Source organism: Phyllostomus hastatus, unplaced genomic scaffold (assembly GCF_019186645.2).
Source record: "Phyllostomus hastatus isolate PE091 unplaced genomic scaffold, TTU_PhHast_1.1 phas_contig_29, whole genome shotgun sequence".
Taxonomy (NCBI): domain Eukaryota; kingdom Metazoa; phylum Chordata; class Mammalia; order Chiroptera; family Phyllostomidae; genus Phyllostomus; species Phyllostomus hastatus.
Genome location: NW_025333835.1, coordinates 24,296,979 through 24,315,412, shown reverse-complemented (window position 1 = coordinate 24,315,412; position 18,434 = coordinate 24,296,979). Strand labels below are relative to the sequence as shown.

Here is an 18,434-nt window from a genome sequence, read left to right as displayed (position 1 = left end):
CTTAAAGATTCCAACTTAGGTTTTATAAATGCTATTACTTTGGGCTAAAGAAAAACCCCTATGTTTACTATATACACATGATTGAATTTCACAACAACCATTTCTTGTTTAAACATCTGTTGACTTATTTCTGGATCAAATGCAGAGTTCAACTAATGGCAAAAGATGACAAATAAGAATAGATGTGTTTTGTGGCATCAACATACAGAACATTCCATTCTCATGAATGACAGGCTATTAACCATACCTTGATTTTCCTGTCAACTACTTCAAAAAACTATTTCAAAGTTAACATTTCATTGTCATTAACAGGTACATGAGTCACTTTACAACATTTACATATAGATGGCCTATCTGACTAAATGATCTAGGTACACATTTGCCCTGAGGGAGATACATCTTTCTGAGTATATTCCATCTCTGTGATTTTGGACAAAAATTTTAGAAATGTTAGGTTCATTACATAAAGAGTATCTATGAATAATCTAGCTAATAAAAATTCATATTTGTAGTCCCAATAAAACATCTGGATTCTAGTAATAGATATTTGGTATTACTAAGTTCTGCTGTTTGCTTTTTATTTTTTATATTTTGATTATGCTATTATGGTTGTCACAATTTTTCCACTGACCCCCTCCTCCTGGTAACGCCCATTCCCTCCAGCAATCCCCCGCCTTAGTTCATGTCCATGGGTCATGCATATAAATTCTTTGGCTAATCCATTTCCTATACTGTTCTTAACATCACTCTGTCTATTCTGTCCCTACCAATTTGTACTTCTTAATCCCTGAACCTTTTCCCCCATCCTTCCTCTTCCCCCTCCCAACTGATAACCCTCCAAAGGATCTCCATATCTATTTCTGTTCTGTTTCTGTTCCTTTGTTTGCTTGGTTTGTTTTTTAGATTCAATTGTTGATAGTTGTGACTTTATTGCCATTTTAATGTTCATTGTCTTGATCTTTTTCTGAAATAAGTCTTCACATTTCATATAATGGCTTGGTAATGATGAACTCCTTTAGTTTTATATTGTCTGGGAAGCACTTTATCCACCCTTCCATTCCAAATGATAGCTTTGCTAGGCAGAGGAATCTAGGTTGCAGGTCCTTGATTTTCATCACTTTGAATACTTCTTTCCAGTCTCTTCCACCCTGCAACATTTGTTTTGAGAAACTGGTTGACAGCCTTATAGGAACTCCTTTGTAGGTAACTATCTGCTTTTCTCTTGCTGCTTTTAAAATTCTCTCCTGGTATTAACCTTTGGCATTTTAATTATGATGTGTCTTGGTGTGGTCCTCTTTGTGCCCATCTTGTTTGGGACTCTCTGCTTCCTGGATTTGTATGTCTATTTCCTTTACCAATTTAGGGAAGTTTCCTTTCATTATTTTTTTCAAATAAGTTTTCAATTTCTTGCTCTTTTTCTTCTCCTTTCGACACCCCTATAATCAAATGTTGGTACGTTTGAAATTGTCCCAAAGGCTCCTTAGCCTATCCCTGTTTTTTTTTTTAATTCTTTTTTCTTGTTTATGTCTGTTTCATCTACTCCACTGCTGATTCTCTATAATTTTTTCTTTATTTCACTTACTGTAAACTTCATTTCTACCTGTGTCTTTTGTATGTTGTTGAAGTACCCAATAAGTTCTTTGAGCATACTAATAACTAGTGTTTTGAACTCTGCATTAGACAGACTGCTAATCTCCATTTTGTTTAGTTCTTTTTCTGGAGTTTTGTTCTTTTATTTGGGCCATATCTCTTTGTCTTCTAATTTTGGCAGCCTCCCTGTTTGTTTCTGTGTGTTAGGCTGAGTTGCTTTGACTCCCTGTCATAGTAGTATGGCCTGTTGTAGAAAAGTATACCTGTAAGTTGGGTGGGGCAGAACTTCAGGTAATTGCCAGAGTGGGGCAACCTGTGTGAACCAGGTTGATGGAGTCTCAGATATGGTGTCTCTGCTCTGTGGCTCTGCGTGGGGGATGGTCCAGAAAAGGACAATGACTGCTGTCTGGCCTTTGGGGCTTTGTCCAGGAGGAAGCTATTCCCTGATACTTGCCCTGATGCCAGACATTTCGGCTTCTCCCCATATGCCACTGGTGCCCTTCCAGCTGCTGCCCTGATGCTGGAACCCAGAGGGGCTGTGTAAGTCCAAAATCTGTTTTGGACCCATTAAGAGGAGACACTTGAGAATCCTGAAGTTTCTTCCACTGTCCCAGCCCCCACCTGTTTTTATAGCCAGAAGTTATGGGGACTTACATTCCTGGGACTGGAACCCTGGGCTGGGTGGTCTGGTGTGTGGCTGGGATCCCTCGCTCCTGAGGTATCCCTTCCGATTTTATCAACCACACATAGGGTGGTTGTGGGACTGTCCATTCCACATCTCCATCCCTACTACCTGTCTAGATGAATGTGATTTCTTTAATTCCTTGGTTGTTGGACTTCCATATAACTAAATTTTCTGATGATTCTGGGTGATAGTTGTTTTGTATTTTAGTTGTAATTTTTGCTGTGGTTGTGTGAGGAGACAAGCCGTATTTACCTGCATCTCCATCTTGACTGGAAGTGTAAGTTCTGCTGTTTAGATATACACTAACTCATTTCCTACCTTTTTACAAACATATAAGCTTTTCGCTTGGAAATTAAAAACACACTGTCTTTTAAGTTTTAAAAAAACATATGCATATGTTTTTTAAAACTTACAAAAAAATGAAAGGGAAATCCCAAATCCCAATAATATGAATTAGTAACAGAGAGTAAGGTGAGGAAAGGAACCTCCTTTAGAGAGCTTTCTAACAGTGAAGGTCATCCATTTGCAGAAATAGTTTTACCAGATCTGGTCAGAGACTGTTCCTAGCCGTTTATCTTTATGGTACTGGAAAGAAAACACAGATACATCTTATTTTAAGAATCAACTAACTGGATGATGCTAACAAATAACAGCTAACATGTATTGATAACATATAATTGTATAATAAATCTCATTTAATCCTATTAAGCACAGAATTAAATACTGGTTGTTTCTTCTTTCACTTAGAGTAACACACTTTAATGGCTAAAAGAAATTGAGAATATCTTTACATCTAGTGATAGTTACCTCTACAAAAGGAGAAACTAAATGAACACATATGTGGCATACAACATACAGATTATACATAAACATTTATTAAAACCAGGAAGGACTCAAAGTTTGCTCAATGAAAGGAAAAAGTAGAAATAATATATCATGAAATAATACCATGTAATAATAATATACAATGAAATAAAAGTAGAAACAAAAATAATATATGAAATAGTCATTTTATTATTAAAGCATTCAAGATCTTATTTAATGAATCTTAATTACAGTAAAGCAAATTTAATTATAGAAAAAGTAATTAAATGGTATAAATGAAATATAGCTTAATTTAGAGGTAGAGTTTTAGTGTCTTAAAAATGTGTAACTCTGTTTCTTTAACCCTTAATGTCACTACTATGATGTCCTTATTATTAAAAGTCATTTAGGATGACTTTTGGTTCATAAAAAAAGCCATATACCATATGGTAGAGTCTAAAATCTTTAAGGTGTCATTTGTTCAAGAGTTAGTAATTTGCTAAATGTCACATTTGTATGTTGAAAAAAATCCACCTTTATATAGATGACATCTTATAAAATTCTGCTTGTAAAATTGACAAAGAAAATGCTATTCTTATTGAAGGACTCAAATAAATACTAATTCAAATGATTTAAAAGGTATATATAGTGGACTGAATAATTCAAATGACTTAAGAGGCATATGTCGTGGGTTGAATGGTGGCCTTTCCCCAAAACATATGCCCACATCCTACTCCCTGGAACCTGTGAATATTACCTAATTTGGGAAAGGGATCCTTTGCAGATGTGGTTAAGTCAACCATCTTTAGAAGAGCCTATCCGGGAATATCTGGGTGGGCCCTACATGCAACTGCCTGCATCCTTATAAAAGAGGCAGAGTAAAAGGCAATGTGACGACAGAGGAAGACACTGAAGTGAGGTGACCATCAGACAAAAAAGCCAAGGAATACCTGGAGCCCCTAGAATGTGGGAGAATCAAGGAACAGACTGGTCCTAGAAATTTAAAAGGGCGTATTGTCTTGCTGACATTTTGGTTAAAGACTTCTGGACTCCAGAACGTTGAGACAATACATTTTTGTTGCTTGAAGTCGTCAAAGGATATGGTACTTTATTGTGGCAACCACAGGACATTAATATAGTATTGTTCTGAATTTTGTTGCTTTTAATATGTATCTTGGAGAGCAAAAATGTACCTACTGATGTTGTTTAACATAAGATCACACTTAACTAGTGGCACAACGAATCACTGGGATGGGAATGAAGAGAACAGATGTCTACTTCTAGCCCTGCTCCTAATAAAAGTATCACTGAGGACAAGTCATGTAAGCTCATCTGATTTGTTTCCTCATTTGCAAAGTGACTAGAATGTGTTCAGTGATCTAAGTTCCTGCCAACTCTAAACCTCTAGGAACTTTTAAAGTGTTAAAAATAATGAAGCACAGTATAAAAATCATAATAATTCAAAATAGAAATATTAAAATAGTGGCAATGGGAAGACTGGTCAACTGAAATATGCCAGAAGGTTACAAGAATATGTAAAATTCCCCATAAAGTCAGTAGCTTTTAAAAACCTCCATGTAGCTCTAGTTATAGGTCCAGAAATGTGCCAGGCTCCATGTTTTATAATAAAAACAAAGCCTGAATGATTTATAGGAAATAAACTACTCCTGTTATGTGAGCATTAACTAAGTTAACACATATAAAACACCTAAATATTGCTAGGCATAGTAAGGGATCAATAAATACTAACTTTATTATATGGGATAAATTATCTTTTCTTGTTTTACATATCTTCTATCAGTAAAAAGAGCTCATAACTACAGCTTTTTAAAGACAATGTTAAAAGGGTTATTTAGTAACAAAATTTTGAAAAGCCTAACTCTCTAGTTTTTATTCAGTGGTAACTTTTTTGTATGTGCGCTGCCCTAAAACATACTCTTCCAATCAATCCTGTTTCCTTCTTACTGAAAGAACTTTTCATGACGGCTGTAACGCTGAAGTATAATTTAGAAGCAGTCTCCAAAACTGGAAGTAATGTTCATCTAAATATGCCTGCCAAGTTTAAAAATGTATTAGGAGTTAAATTGAAACATGTTGAAAATGACTCATTGTGGACCAGAATATATACTGTAGGAAATAAGAGCTCATTTACAAGTGGGAGAAATACACTCACACTTCATCTGTGGTAATTCTCTGGACTTTCCTTCCAGTAAACATCATATTTTAAAATAATCGTGGAAAATATCTTACTTTTAACTGAAGGTTTTATGAGTTGACTTAGTCAGCTGGCATTCCAATTTTCTATACATATCTTTTTTTGGATGTGGATATATTTACCAAATGTAAATCTATGAAAATTTTCCCCAAAGCAGCAGAGCAGTAGCTTATAAAGAAAGCTGTATAATCTCTCACTCTCGCTGGTTCAGTTCACATGCACGATGGCCAACGATGATTCCAGATTTCTAAGAAAGCATCCGAAAAAGTGTGTAGACATATAATGTGCTTCCCTTCATTTATAAACACGGGGCTGCTGAGAAGCACCAAGAGGGCACGGTACTTAAGTGTTTTTTCTAGCAATACTACATATTTGTACTGATTCTATCTACTCTCTTCTCTTGTGACTCAAAATTACACATTTGTGAGGCAGCTGGCTAGACTGAGAAAAGATCGTGGAACTCACCTGTCCTGTTTTCCCCCACCCCAACCACCCAAGGAGGTCTGTAAGAAGAATGAACCTGAAACCTTAGTGTTATTAACCAACGTTCTCTCTAAGCTAATTAATGAGCCACGCACTTAAACATATATTTGATCATAACTTTATAATGCAGCCTTAAGCTTGATTCAATCAAAAGTGCTTAAGAACTCTAGTATGTTTAAATTTTCTGAGCTTTGTTTTCTTATTTCATCAATCAGGAACTGAAGTGAACAATTCACTGAAGTATCTGCTCTACACCTCTTTTTTTTTTTTTTTTTTGCATTATGTGCCCATCACCCAAAAAGAAGTTTCATCTAGAAACTATCCCTAACCCCAAAATGTATTTCATAAATGTGATCATAGCTTCTGGCAACAATTGAGCAGTGTGGGCATGGGCTGGTAACCCAAGTAGGACAGTAGCACTTTCCATCTTGAAAATTTGATACAGAAAGGCTCTTGAGCAAATTATTATTTTTAAAAGTTCATGTGTGTATATATATATTAAATTTACTGGGGTAACAATGGTTATTATATAAGTTTCAGGTGTACAACTTTATAATACCTCTGTATACTCCATTGAGTGCTCACCACTGAAGTCGAGTCTCCTTTCACCACCACACACTTGACCCCCTTCACGTCTTTGCCCTGCCCCACTCCTCTCCCCCTCTAGCATCTCTGCATTCTGTACACGAGTCTTTACAGAGAAATTCTCAAGATCCTGAGTTATTATTTTAAAAGTTTTTAATAAATTGATTGTAGAATAGCTTTAAATTTTATTCTAGCCTTATCAAAACAGCCTGAGACACTTATTGGTGTGAAAAGAACATGGTATTATTTCAGTACCCACTGTGTTCCTTTTTCTACACACACCCACACACACAGACACAGTGTCAGAGAGGCCTTTCTTGACATCTATCATGGTTAATCCTGCTCAAGCCATAATTCTTCTTTACACAACCTAGTTCACAGCAATCACCAAAACATATAATTACAATAATTATATACGTTTGTTTATTTTGTCTCCCTCAACTGATTCTCAGCAGGAGCACTCTCCACTTTATTTACTAACATATATCAGCACCTGGCACAGTGACCGGCACACAGTAGGCACCAAAAATTATTTGTTGGTTGAATAAATGGGAAATAGGAGGGAGAAGGAAACAGTAGTTGTGAATCACCAGCTTTCTTGTTCAAGTGCCTAGGCAAATGATGTTAGTCAGAACACCAAACTATGGGAGGAAAAACAGGTCTGGGCAAGAGGATTAACTGAGTGGGGGGATGGAGCAACCAATTTAGAGGTATTGTATGCAATTACAACATGGCACCAGTGAAGGAGTAATGAAAGGCTGACCCAGCATGACGGCGACAGGAGTGAAGAGAATTGTAGAGATACTACTGGGGTAGAATGTATAAAATTTGATAAGTGATTATACAGAGGAGCAACGGGAAAGATTATTCTGAAGATTCAAACAGAAATGGCTTTAAATGGTGGCAGAAGTTACAGAAGTGAGGTCAGGTGAAGCCATCTTTTGTTCGGGGCAGGGTGACTGTGTCAGCAAGCAAAGTTTGTTTTAGCAATACTGAGTTTAAAGTTCCAGAAAGACAGCCCCATAAAAATATCAATCAGGTAGCTGGAAGTCTCAGTTTATAAGACATAAAAGTATGGTTTGAGTTTAAGAACTTTATCGGTCATTCCTAAAGTAACAGTGGAAGTTGAGTAGAAGATGAGGTCCCTGGGGAAAGATGAACACACACTCACACACAAACGACCAAATGCCATGAAAACAGAATAGAAAAGAAAAAAATCAAAGAACTGTTCCAGATTGAAGGAGACTAAGGAGGCATGAGAACTAAAAGTAATGCATGATTCTGGACTGGATCTTGTACCAGAAGAAAAACTGTAATAAAAAGACATTACTGGGACAAATGACAAAATGGGTAAAAGTGCAATCATCAATGTTGTCCTATATTTGAAAGTGCACTGTGGTTACATAAGAGAATATTCTTATTCCTAGGAAATAAACTGTGAAGAGGTAAAAGTATATGGTATATTCAATGTACTGAACTATTCAGAAAAAAAAAAGCCCAACACGTGTATGTGTGTATGAGTGAGGAAGGGAAGGAGGGAGACAGAATAAGATGATAAAACAAATGAAGCAAAATGTTAAAAAGGGGTGGGTCTAGACAAAAGGTACATAGACATTCTTTGTACCATTCTTGTGTTTTTGTGCACATATGAAATCGTTTAAAATAAAACTTAAAAAAAATACAGACCAAGATAGAATGAAGGAGCACAGCCTTGATTTGAGAAGGTAAAGACTGAATTGATCGCTAGAGTGATGGACATTGAGTTATTTAGAATTGAGGAGAGAAGAGGTTTACGTCACCAAGTATGCAAAGTGCATTTCTCCACATCAACTGTTCCATTTACACAACAAAATATGTACAATATATGCTCATAATGCTAGTCCATTTCTGTTCTTTGGAGGTGGAAATAGGTGTATCACTTGAGAACCTGTACCACTTAAGCCCAATTATAAGCAATAAATTATCCACGAATAGTTAAACGACTCCCTAGGACATGGTTCCTGGCAGGACAAGGAATTTCAGATCAGACCAGTGCCCGATAAAGAAAAAGAAAGATAGATGAAAGGTAGCATAAAGTAAAATTTATATGCTGTCATGTGAATATGGCAGTTTCTTATTGGTTCCTTTCAGAGCTTTATGTCTAAATTGAAAAGGAACAGATATTTTTCATCTCCGCAATAAATTTCTTAATGCTTTCATGTACATTACATTATTACTAATTCTAAAGCCTTTACTGGGGAAAGCAATGGAATCACTTGTGGGTAATTTAGGAAGTAATGAGTACAGCTTGAGATATAATCCTATGAAAGGGAACAAATTTATGTCAGATGGAGCAGCAGTCTGAAAGCCAAGAGAAAATTTTAGAACAACATGGGGCTAGACTATTTCAATATAAATAAAGCAAACCTGTGGGAAAATAGAACACTGCAGGAATAAGAGAAATCAAGTAACAAAGAACATATAATTTTACAAACTGTGGAAAATCAATAGAGTAACCCATTAATGAGAGTATATTGCAAATTATCAAACAAAAATTCAGATATTAAAAATTTCACCTAAAAAGTATGAATTATTGTATATTCCTTCTTTGACAAAGTATGACGAAAGAGTACCTTAATATAGGGTTGAGAATTAGGAATTTATACATTCAAATGACAATTTTGAAGCAAATTATGGTATGTAACCATGAAATCTAGAAATAATGAATAAAATTATTGCAAAGTAAAATAAAGTTTAAGTGCAATACTATAGCTTTTATTTCTTTAAACAATTTTATTTATTTATTTATTTTTATTTTAGAGCAAGGGGAAGGGAGGGAGAAAGAGAGGGAGAGAAACATCAGTGTGAGAGAGAAACATCAGCTGGCTGCCTCCCGTACTCTCTGTGACTGGGGACTGAACCTGCAACCCAGTAGTGTGCCCTGACCGGGAATTGAACCATTCGGTTTGCAGGACAATGCCCAACCAACTGAGCCACACAGGCCAGGCAATACTATAGCTTGTATTCCAAATCTCATTATCCTTTATTCCATTAAGTTCATTTTGCAAATGGTACATACATTGACTTGCCAGCTGAAGAAGCCAGCAGCAGATTAAAGGACAGAAAAACAAAGATAAAACAATCTAAGAGCATTAAAAAAAAAGCAGAATAAAGGCATACCAAAACTGTCCTGATCTTGGGGATAAAGCACCAAATGGGAACTTAAGAAAACTAGCTTCTATATCAAGCTTTAAACTAGCTTGGTACTACATAAAAATAACTTATCCTACTCACCTTTTATTTTTGTATTCTACATGTAAAAATGAGTATAAATTCCTACTATAATCAGAAAAGTTGTAGAAATTGAAAGTATAACATCAAGTAGTTATCATTTAAAAATATTTACTGACTGAATTACAAATACATTTCAAAATATAAAACATATTTTAAAACAGTTAAAACAATCCTAACTGAAAAGTACTATTAAAACCAACTCTAGATGGCAAGTTTACTTTAGATTCATACATAGGCCTCTCACGTGGGCTCCCATAGATTAACAGTGCATTCAACTTGTTCCATTATTCACAATGATCAAGGATAAGAATTTCCCTTTGACAGAATCCGAAGAGTGTGTGCAAAGATTCAAAGCAACAGACATAACTGTTCTTATTCATGAAAACTGGATTTTGCCGTGCATAATGCACACTTTTTGCCCAAATTTTTGAGGGAAAAATAAGGGTGCACATTATATGTGGGCAGTACTAACTCTGTATCTTTATAATTGTTTTTAATTCTTTTATTTGTGCTTATGTATTAAAAATGTAACTCTAGAAAGCAATAACAATATCTGTATACAAAATAATACCCTAGAATATGATAACTGGATTTGTTTCTAAATATAAATAAACAAAAAGTTGAACTGAGAAATTAAAAAGAAGGATTTTTTCCCTGAAAGTGTGAGCCAAAAATGTGGGTGTGCACTATACACAAAATAGAGTACTTAATTTTGTTACTCAGCACTAGATAAATTATTGAATTTGAACTGGAACCTACATAGACCATTCAAAAAGTTTTTTTCATTTATTTATTTTTTAGAGACAGGGGAAGTGAGTGAGAAAGGGAGGGAGAGAAACACCGATGTGAGAGAAACATCAATCAGTTGCCTCTCGTACCTGCCCTGACTGGGGACTGAATCCACTACTCAGGCATGTGTCCTGACTGGGAATTAAACACATGACCTTTTCTTTGTGGGATGATGTCTAACCAACTGAGTCAGGGGCCTATGCAGACCTCTTAATCTCTGAGAAAATCCATAATTTTGTAGACAATTAAAGTCCTTCAATGAAAACCCTTTTTTATTCATATTTACAAGTGGCATACTATTTTCTTACACTGTTCTTTATAATAACACTATTTGTTTAATCATTAAATGAAGCATATGATAAAGAAAAACTTTTGATATATATAAAAAAGCTGAGACTAATTAGACCTGATTAGAAAATTGTATATGGGCACATCTGAGACTTTATTTATGTAAAGTATAATTCAGGAAAATCACAATCCATGTAAAGATTCAAATATATTTGTTTATTCTTATATTGATACCAAGAAAGTAGAACCACATATTTAAGTAATAAAAACTCAACATCTGAAAAATAAAAATATTTTTCCTTGGGTTTCACTATACACAAAAGTACACATGATATTCCCAAAATATAAGAGTTCAAATATTTCTAAGCAATATACACTCAAAAGAATTTCAGTGGATATTAAACAAATATATAGTGTCCTTTTCAAATAGTCCTAAGCACTAAGTTTTTATTTTGAAAAAAAACACAGGAAAAGAGAACTGCAGAGATTTAAAAAAATTATGCACTCAAATATAGTTTGGGTTCACCGTTCCTCCTGCATAGTAACTTAACTAACGCGTTAACTCTCTTGAGCTGTTGTCACGGACAATCTCGGGATTGCAAGAGGCTTCAAACTCATCAAGCTGCCCACTTGATGCTTCGGTCCCTGGGAGCACAGTCCTACTGAATGCTGGTCCAGCTACTGCACAAACACTTCCCCTGCTGGAGAGTGCTAGGTGACAAGGCATTTTGGAAAGCCTCAACAGCAAGTTTACCTTTATTCTTTCTTCTGATGTTTACCCAGGGATCCCAACTCTACTACTTTAAGTCTTACCAAGTGAGAAAACCAGCTCGTTCATCTAGGGACTCTTCAAATATTTGTTGACAGTTATAATCTAGCACTGCTGGAGTACTTTTGCATCTTTCCACAGTTTAGGTCAGAGCTTGGGTTTAAAGCTTGGGTGCCCAGACCCCAGCACAATTCTATAGATAAGGTAATTACCAACCACTTTCTAGATATAATTTCTATTATTGTAGGATAATATATCCATATAGAAATCTCCCAGGTTATTTTCACATTTCAATTCAATTCAATTATACTAATAACTCAGGTTTTCTGGACCCAAGTGTATGATCTTATATTTATTCATTAAGTTTCATTCAGGTCATTAATTTCTGCTTGAAAAGATCTACTCGTTCTGCAATTCATTTCTTTGTTATTCTTCTGCTGTATATTATATCAAATTTGTCATATAAGGTGCTTTTATTTTTACTCAAATCACTGATAAAAATGTAGCAATATAGTACTAAATGCAGTAATATATATAACACTACAGAGCATTACTGATGGCCATTATACACTTATCTCTTGATTATTGCTGATTCTCTAAAAACATCTGGGTAACACCTTAAGCATTCACTAACCCATTTACCTAACCTTGAATTGTGTCCATATATTCCCTATTTTGTTTAGAAGGATGTCATGGAAAGTCTTGGCAAATCACTTGAACCCTAACTTCATTTCTGTTTTTACCAGTGCAACGTCCCTATTAAAGATGGAAATGTAATCTGCTTTGATTTATTCTTGAGAGCCCATCCTAACTCTTGGTCATCTTGCTTTCTTCAATAGCAATATTAAAAACCACTACGAACATCGCTCCTTACTGAGGATATAATCTAAGACATGCACTTATAATATTTTATTATATCTAAGCCTGAAAACAACCTGGAAAGAAAGTTTAAAAATGTTACAAGTTCAATATTTAAATAGGACAAAAGAATATATTATAAAAAATCTATATCCAACATCTGTCCCCCATCCTCCCAATTTATTCCACAAGCAAGAATTGTTTAGATATAAGCAAATACACACAAACATATACATATGTGCATTATATTGTTTTTTAATTTTCATAGAAATGACAGCCTTATATATATAATATACACATATCTATCTGTTATACATCCTGCATGAAAAAAATTTGTGCATATATATGATTATGCTGTCACATATATGTGGTTCTGCAGCATGCCTTTTTCACCCAACAACATATCTTAAAGATTTTCCCTTGTCAGGATATAAAGCTTCTTTATTCCTTTTGTACAGTGACATGTTTTATTCTACAGCTGTAACCAAGTGCTATAACTTACTTAGTTATTGCCTAAATGTCAATGAATGTTTGGGATGATTTCAATCTTTTGTAGCAGCATCCTATGCTATAAAGAATACGTCATTATACATGCCATTTAGTACCTGGCAAGAATGTCTGCAGGATAACACACTAGAAATGAAACTCCTGGGCCAACAGCAATGTGCATTTGTCCTTTTGACTGGTTACTAAATTACTCTTCAAAGAGGTTGTACCGAATTAAAATCTACTACCAAGGCATGAGATTTCCTGTTTTTCCATACCCATGCAAACACAGAATATTACCAACCTTTCAGTTTTTGCTGGAGGATAACTAGTTTTAACCTCCATCTAATTTTCGCTTGTGACTGATCGGTATGAGTGTCTTCCTACAGGGAAGTTAATCACATGACTGTGACAGGGGTTGCAAATGTTTTTCCTAGACTGCACTTGTCTTTTGACCTTCTTTATGGTAGTAATTCCACACCAACATTCTTCATTTGCAAGTAGCTAAGTTTATGAATTCTCACTTTTACAAATTCTGCATTCCAAAAGCATTGTACAATCCACGGCTATGAAACCATTACCCTACGGTTTCTCTCGCACTTTACCGACTTGCATAAAAACAGCTGATCTATTTGGAACGTGTCCCAGTGTCAACCTTGAGGTATGAATCCAACATTTCTTTTTCACCACATTGGGTACCCCAGTGACCTGATGCAATTTGTGGTTCTTGTTCAGAAACTCACTTATTTAATTTTTCAATATGAACCATAGATTCAATATGTGTGGTTAAAAAAATCTTTCTGTAACATGAATAAAGTCTGAGTATCTAATGTATGACATGGTGACAACAGCTGACAGTACTGTATTGTTCAACTGAAATTTTCTAAGGAAGTAAAACTTTAGTGTTCTCACATGTAAGTAAACATGTAAGGTGGTTGGTGCGTTAATGAACTTCAGGGGGAGGAATCCTTTCACAATGTATACGCATATCCAATCTTCAGGTTGTCCACTTTCAACATCTCACAGTTTTGTCAATTGTAAAGCTGGGGGAAAAGGTCCTCCAATCCTATGAAGATTCAGGAATCCACCAGATTAGTAAAAAGTTGAGTGTCCAGAGGTCTGAGGAATGCCAGGGGACCTCCTCCAAAGCAAATGATAAATTTGTTGCCTCCATAAAGAAAGAAGGCCCAATCCAGCACAGACAGAAGCTACAGGAAACACAGTGCGGTCTTACAGGGCCAGGCGGTCCCCGTGGCTGTGGCAGTGCTGGCCTTTTATCTCTAGGAAAAAAGCTGCAGACGCCCAGAGAAGCTTTAGACCCATGTGATGTGTCCTTTGTTTGATCTACAGATTAGTATTAATGTAAAGAGGTCATTTTTCAGAACATTCTCACTTTATCTCCTGACAGGGTCAGGCCAGTCCAATACAAAGACTATGAGTTGCCAATCAGACACCCTCCACAAGCCCTGTGGCCAGATGAGGGGCCAGGGCCTCCGAAACCAGAGCCCCGCAGCCAGCTGACAGAGCCCGTCCTACACTTGCAGCAGACCGTAGAGGACTACATCCCACAGCCAGAGACCAGGCACCTGTGGCAGGAAGCCATCCTCGGCCACTTAATGTGCCAGGTGGTCAGCCTCTCACAGTCTGGGACCACAAGAAGCCTGGAGCTCCCGCTGGCCTGCTCTTCCCTGGACTCTATGGGCGACGCTGGAGGCGGGCAGCAGGCCCGATTGTCCAGGCAGCCTGCCCAGCTAAGTCACCAACTGAGTGATTTGGAAGCTGCATTTGTCAGTCATAATCCGTCCAACCATGAGGCTGACATCTCTGCTTTATTCCACTCCAGCTTCCAGGACTACATGACCTACCAAGGAGACAAATACCACGAGGACAAGAACACCTCAGGCTTCATCAACCTCAGCACCAAGAGAACAAGCTCTGCACTGATCAGAGGACCGAAACGTTGAGTTGGAGTGACATGAACTACATTGTTAATGGCCTGAAACGTTTTGACTGGAGGAGACAAGCAGTCCTGCGGGAAGAAGTGGCCTGGTTCCTGGCCTACCACTGCAAGGCCCCCGCCCAGCTTGATGCAGAAAATGTGGTCGTTCTAAGTGGCTACTGCTCTGTCTCGTATTCATTGGCCATGGTTCTGTGTAATCCAGGTGAGGCCTTTCTGACCTCCACCCCTTCCTTGCTGGCTTCACCTGTACTTCCCACTTGTATGGGAAAGTTGAGCTGATTCATGTCCCCCTGGACAGTCAGATCACTGAGGTGAGTATGCAACTGTTCCAGCTGACTGTGGACAAGTTAGAGAAAGCCCTGCTTGAGGCTAGTCTTAAGGGGGAAAAGGTCAAAGGCCTTGTGCTTATCAACTCCCACAATCCTCTGGGAAACATCTACTCCCAGGACTCACTGAAGGAATACCCAGAATTTGCCAATAGGTAACCTCTGTGTGATTATAGACGAGATTTGCATGCTGTCTGAGTTTGATGATTACACCACATTCCACAGTGTTCTGGGCATGGGAAGTTTGCCTGAGCCCAACAGGACCCATTTGATCAGGGGCACCAGTAAGGGTTTGGGGATCTCTGGCTTGCGTTTTGGTACTCTGCACACCCACAAGGAGGTGGCCTCTGCCGTGAATGCCTTTGGCTTCCTCTACAGCATCTCTGACGTCACTGGCACAAGCTGTGTCAGCTGCTCCAGGACAGAGAATGGACTGAAAACGTGCACCTGCCCACTAATCTCCTTGGCTGCAGGCAGCTCACAGGTACATCACTAACAAGTAGAAGGCACTGAAGATGCCTTTTCTTAGTCGTGGCTCTGGCCTCCATGTCTGGATCAGCTTAAAAGAGTATCTGGGCCCATGCACATTTGAGGAAGAGCTGCTCCTTTAGCGCTACTCCCTGGATGACGAGCTAATATTGTCCCCTGGCATTACACATGTCCTACATGTGTTAGGAGCCTGGCTGGTTCTGTGTCATCTTTTCGGATAAGCCCCTCCACCTAACAGTCACCATGCATTGGTTCTCTCAGGCACTAGTGGAGCAGAAGCGGGATTTCACAGTGAAACAACTAAAGGATGCATAGAGGGACTAAGTGGTCTGCTTTCCAACCACACCTCCAGCCAATCACATGCTCAGGTTGTCCCTGACATCAGCCTCTAGTCCAGAATGCTGTAGTATTGACCCACCGCTGTAACAGAGCAAACAGTGGGCTCCTCCAGAAACTGGCTCATCTGACCCAGTCAGCAACCTCAAGCTGAGTATCTGTGACTTTTGCAAGGTTTGTATCTTTTTATCCTTTGCTAGCCATTTTGTGGTATGAAATGATTTTAGAAGGTTTTGGGTGGGAAAGCTTGTAGGAATAAAGGGAGTTCTGGATGGGTTTAATTTTGTATCCTATATGTAATAAATGAAAGAAAGAAAGAAAAAAAGGAGGAAAGAAGAAAAAGAAGGAAGAAATAAAAATAAAATAAAATAAAATAAAATAAAATACCTGGTTCCAGTAATGCCAGGTTCCAGTAAAGGGTACCTGAAACACACTCTTATCTCTCACCACACATGGGGTCAGGCACAGTAGATAATAAGAGTATTCCTGGAAGCCACTGCTACTCAGAAATGGCTAGCGATAATTTAACTATAAAACAGAAATGACTACGAACCACTTAATCCAAATGCATCCCTAACTCCATCGCCTTTACCAGGATCCCAGAAGGCCCGTGCTACTCCAACACCACCCAACACAAGAGGAAGTTAGTGTGTAGACTTAAAAATAAATCTTGCTGGTATTTTCATATGGATCCCATTAAATGTACAGTTTAACTTAAAAAATACTGACACTTTCATAAAAAAACCAGTTCTCTATGTTCTCTAAAACCAGTTCACCATTCTCTAAAATGAACTGTGGATGGATGATAGGTGTAATGTGAAAAATATAACTACCTGCTGCTCACAGGTATTTCTAGTGTGTCTGGAAACATGTTCTTTTTCTCCTTGTTTGCCTTGATTTAAAACTACCATAAGTATTTAAGGCTGGTTGAAAATCAGGCTATGGATAAGCAAGGTTTTTACTAATACTTCATGGAATTAAAGTTCCTCTCTTCTGGCATTTTAAAAATGAACTGTACCCATTTATTCAATATTCTAGTGGAAAATGATTTGGAAAGATACCAACTTTTGGATGACAAAAATTTAGTTAGTAAAGATTAATAACAAACAGTTGAACAAATTAGTTTATAATAATAATAAAAGCAAGCATTTCTATAGTACTACTCATGTGCAAGACACTGTTCTATGTGCTTAATAAGCATTAAATAATAGAATTCTCAGTAATTCAGAAATACATTTGGGTACTAAAGTACCCCATGGCCTTTAGGATAAATACCAGTCTCTGGACAAGCAGGTAAAGGAGAATTTTTGGTGTTAAGAAGATTACAGAGTTTAGCATAAATATAAAGTAGTCCTTTTTAAGGTCTGATTTACTATTCTCCTCATTCCAAATCCACAAAAACATACCAAAGGTAGCAAGTTTGGAAATTCTGCTTGGTTTGCTAGCTAAAATCTTATGCTTTCTTTTAAAGTTTGTTAGTTTGTTCATAAATACTATTCTACAACCATTACTAAATTTATCATGCTCAAAAACATCAACAAAAAAGCCAAATAAATCTTTAGAGGAAATCATATAGATATATAAACAGAAGGATTATACATACTAACAGATAATGTTAAAGATAGCTTGTATTAGCACTTCAACAAAAACAACTGATTTACAAATTTATTTTATATTAAGATCTTTGGAATTAGACATAATTTCACATTATAGGAAAGATTTCTTCAATATTATATTTATTAAAGTTCTTCCACGGGTCAGTCAGGTTTATAAAGTTGAAGTGTATTCAGAAGCATAACACTGAGCCATTCTAAAAGATTTTGACAATCTAAAAAATTAAAGATTAAAGGTTAATTATACGAAGACTTGCCTCAATCTTTAATTTGATGTATTGCGTAAATCACAGATAAATCTGCAACTGTACATTTAACGATTAAAAGACCCATTCAGCTTATCTTCAAAGTTTATTAGTGTGTCAAAGGTATATGAAAACTTTTTGTACTACCTTAGTAATTTTCTGTCTGAAGTTATTTCAAAATGAAAAGTTTTTAAAAAGTTAAGCACTGTTTACTTTCCATATAGTCAATCCACTGAAAATGCAGTGTTCAATGAGGTAATGATATTTACCTTGATATTCATTAGTGATTTTCCTTTTAACAAGGCTATTAAATATCCTTTGTTACTGATAAATGAAAGACAGATCATTTTCTCTTCTCCTTCCTCCTACACATGAACCAGAACATAAAAGGTTTTTAAAAAATGAACTGAGGAGTATACAATGAAAGGTACAACTACTTTGGAGTTAAGCTTGGCAGGTTTTCTTAAAGTAAAACATTCACTTATTCTATGATTAACAATACCACTCCTAGGTATTTACCCAAATACCACCCTAGGTATTTTATTTATTTAGAAATAAATAAAAACGTATGCCCATGAAAACACATGTACAACAAATGTTCATAGCAGCTTTACTCATGACAGCTCCAAACTGGAAACAA

The 18,434-nt window shown here is 36.7% G+C and overlaps 1 protein-coding gene and 1 pseudogene across 1 annotated transcript in view; one reads left to right on the top strand and one right to left on the bottom strand.

Moving 5' to 3' along the window:
• PIBF1 (progesterone immunomodulatory binding factor 1) overlaps positions 1 to 18,434 on the bottom strand; it is a 185,309-nt gene that overhangs the window by 105,441 nt on the left and 61,434 nt on the right. The window lies entirely within an intron of this gene.
• On the top strand, positions 14,260 to 15,915 carry LOC123818659 (annotated as a pseudogene).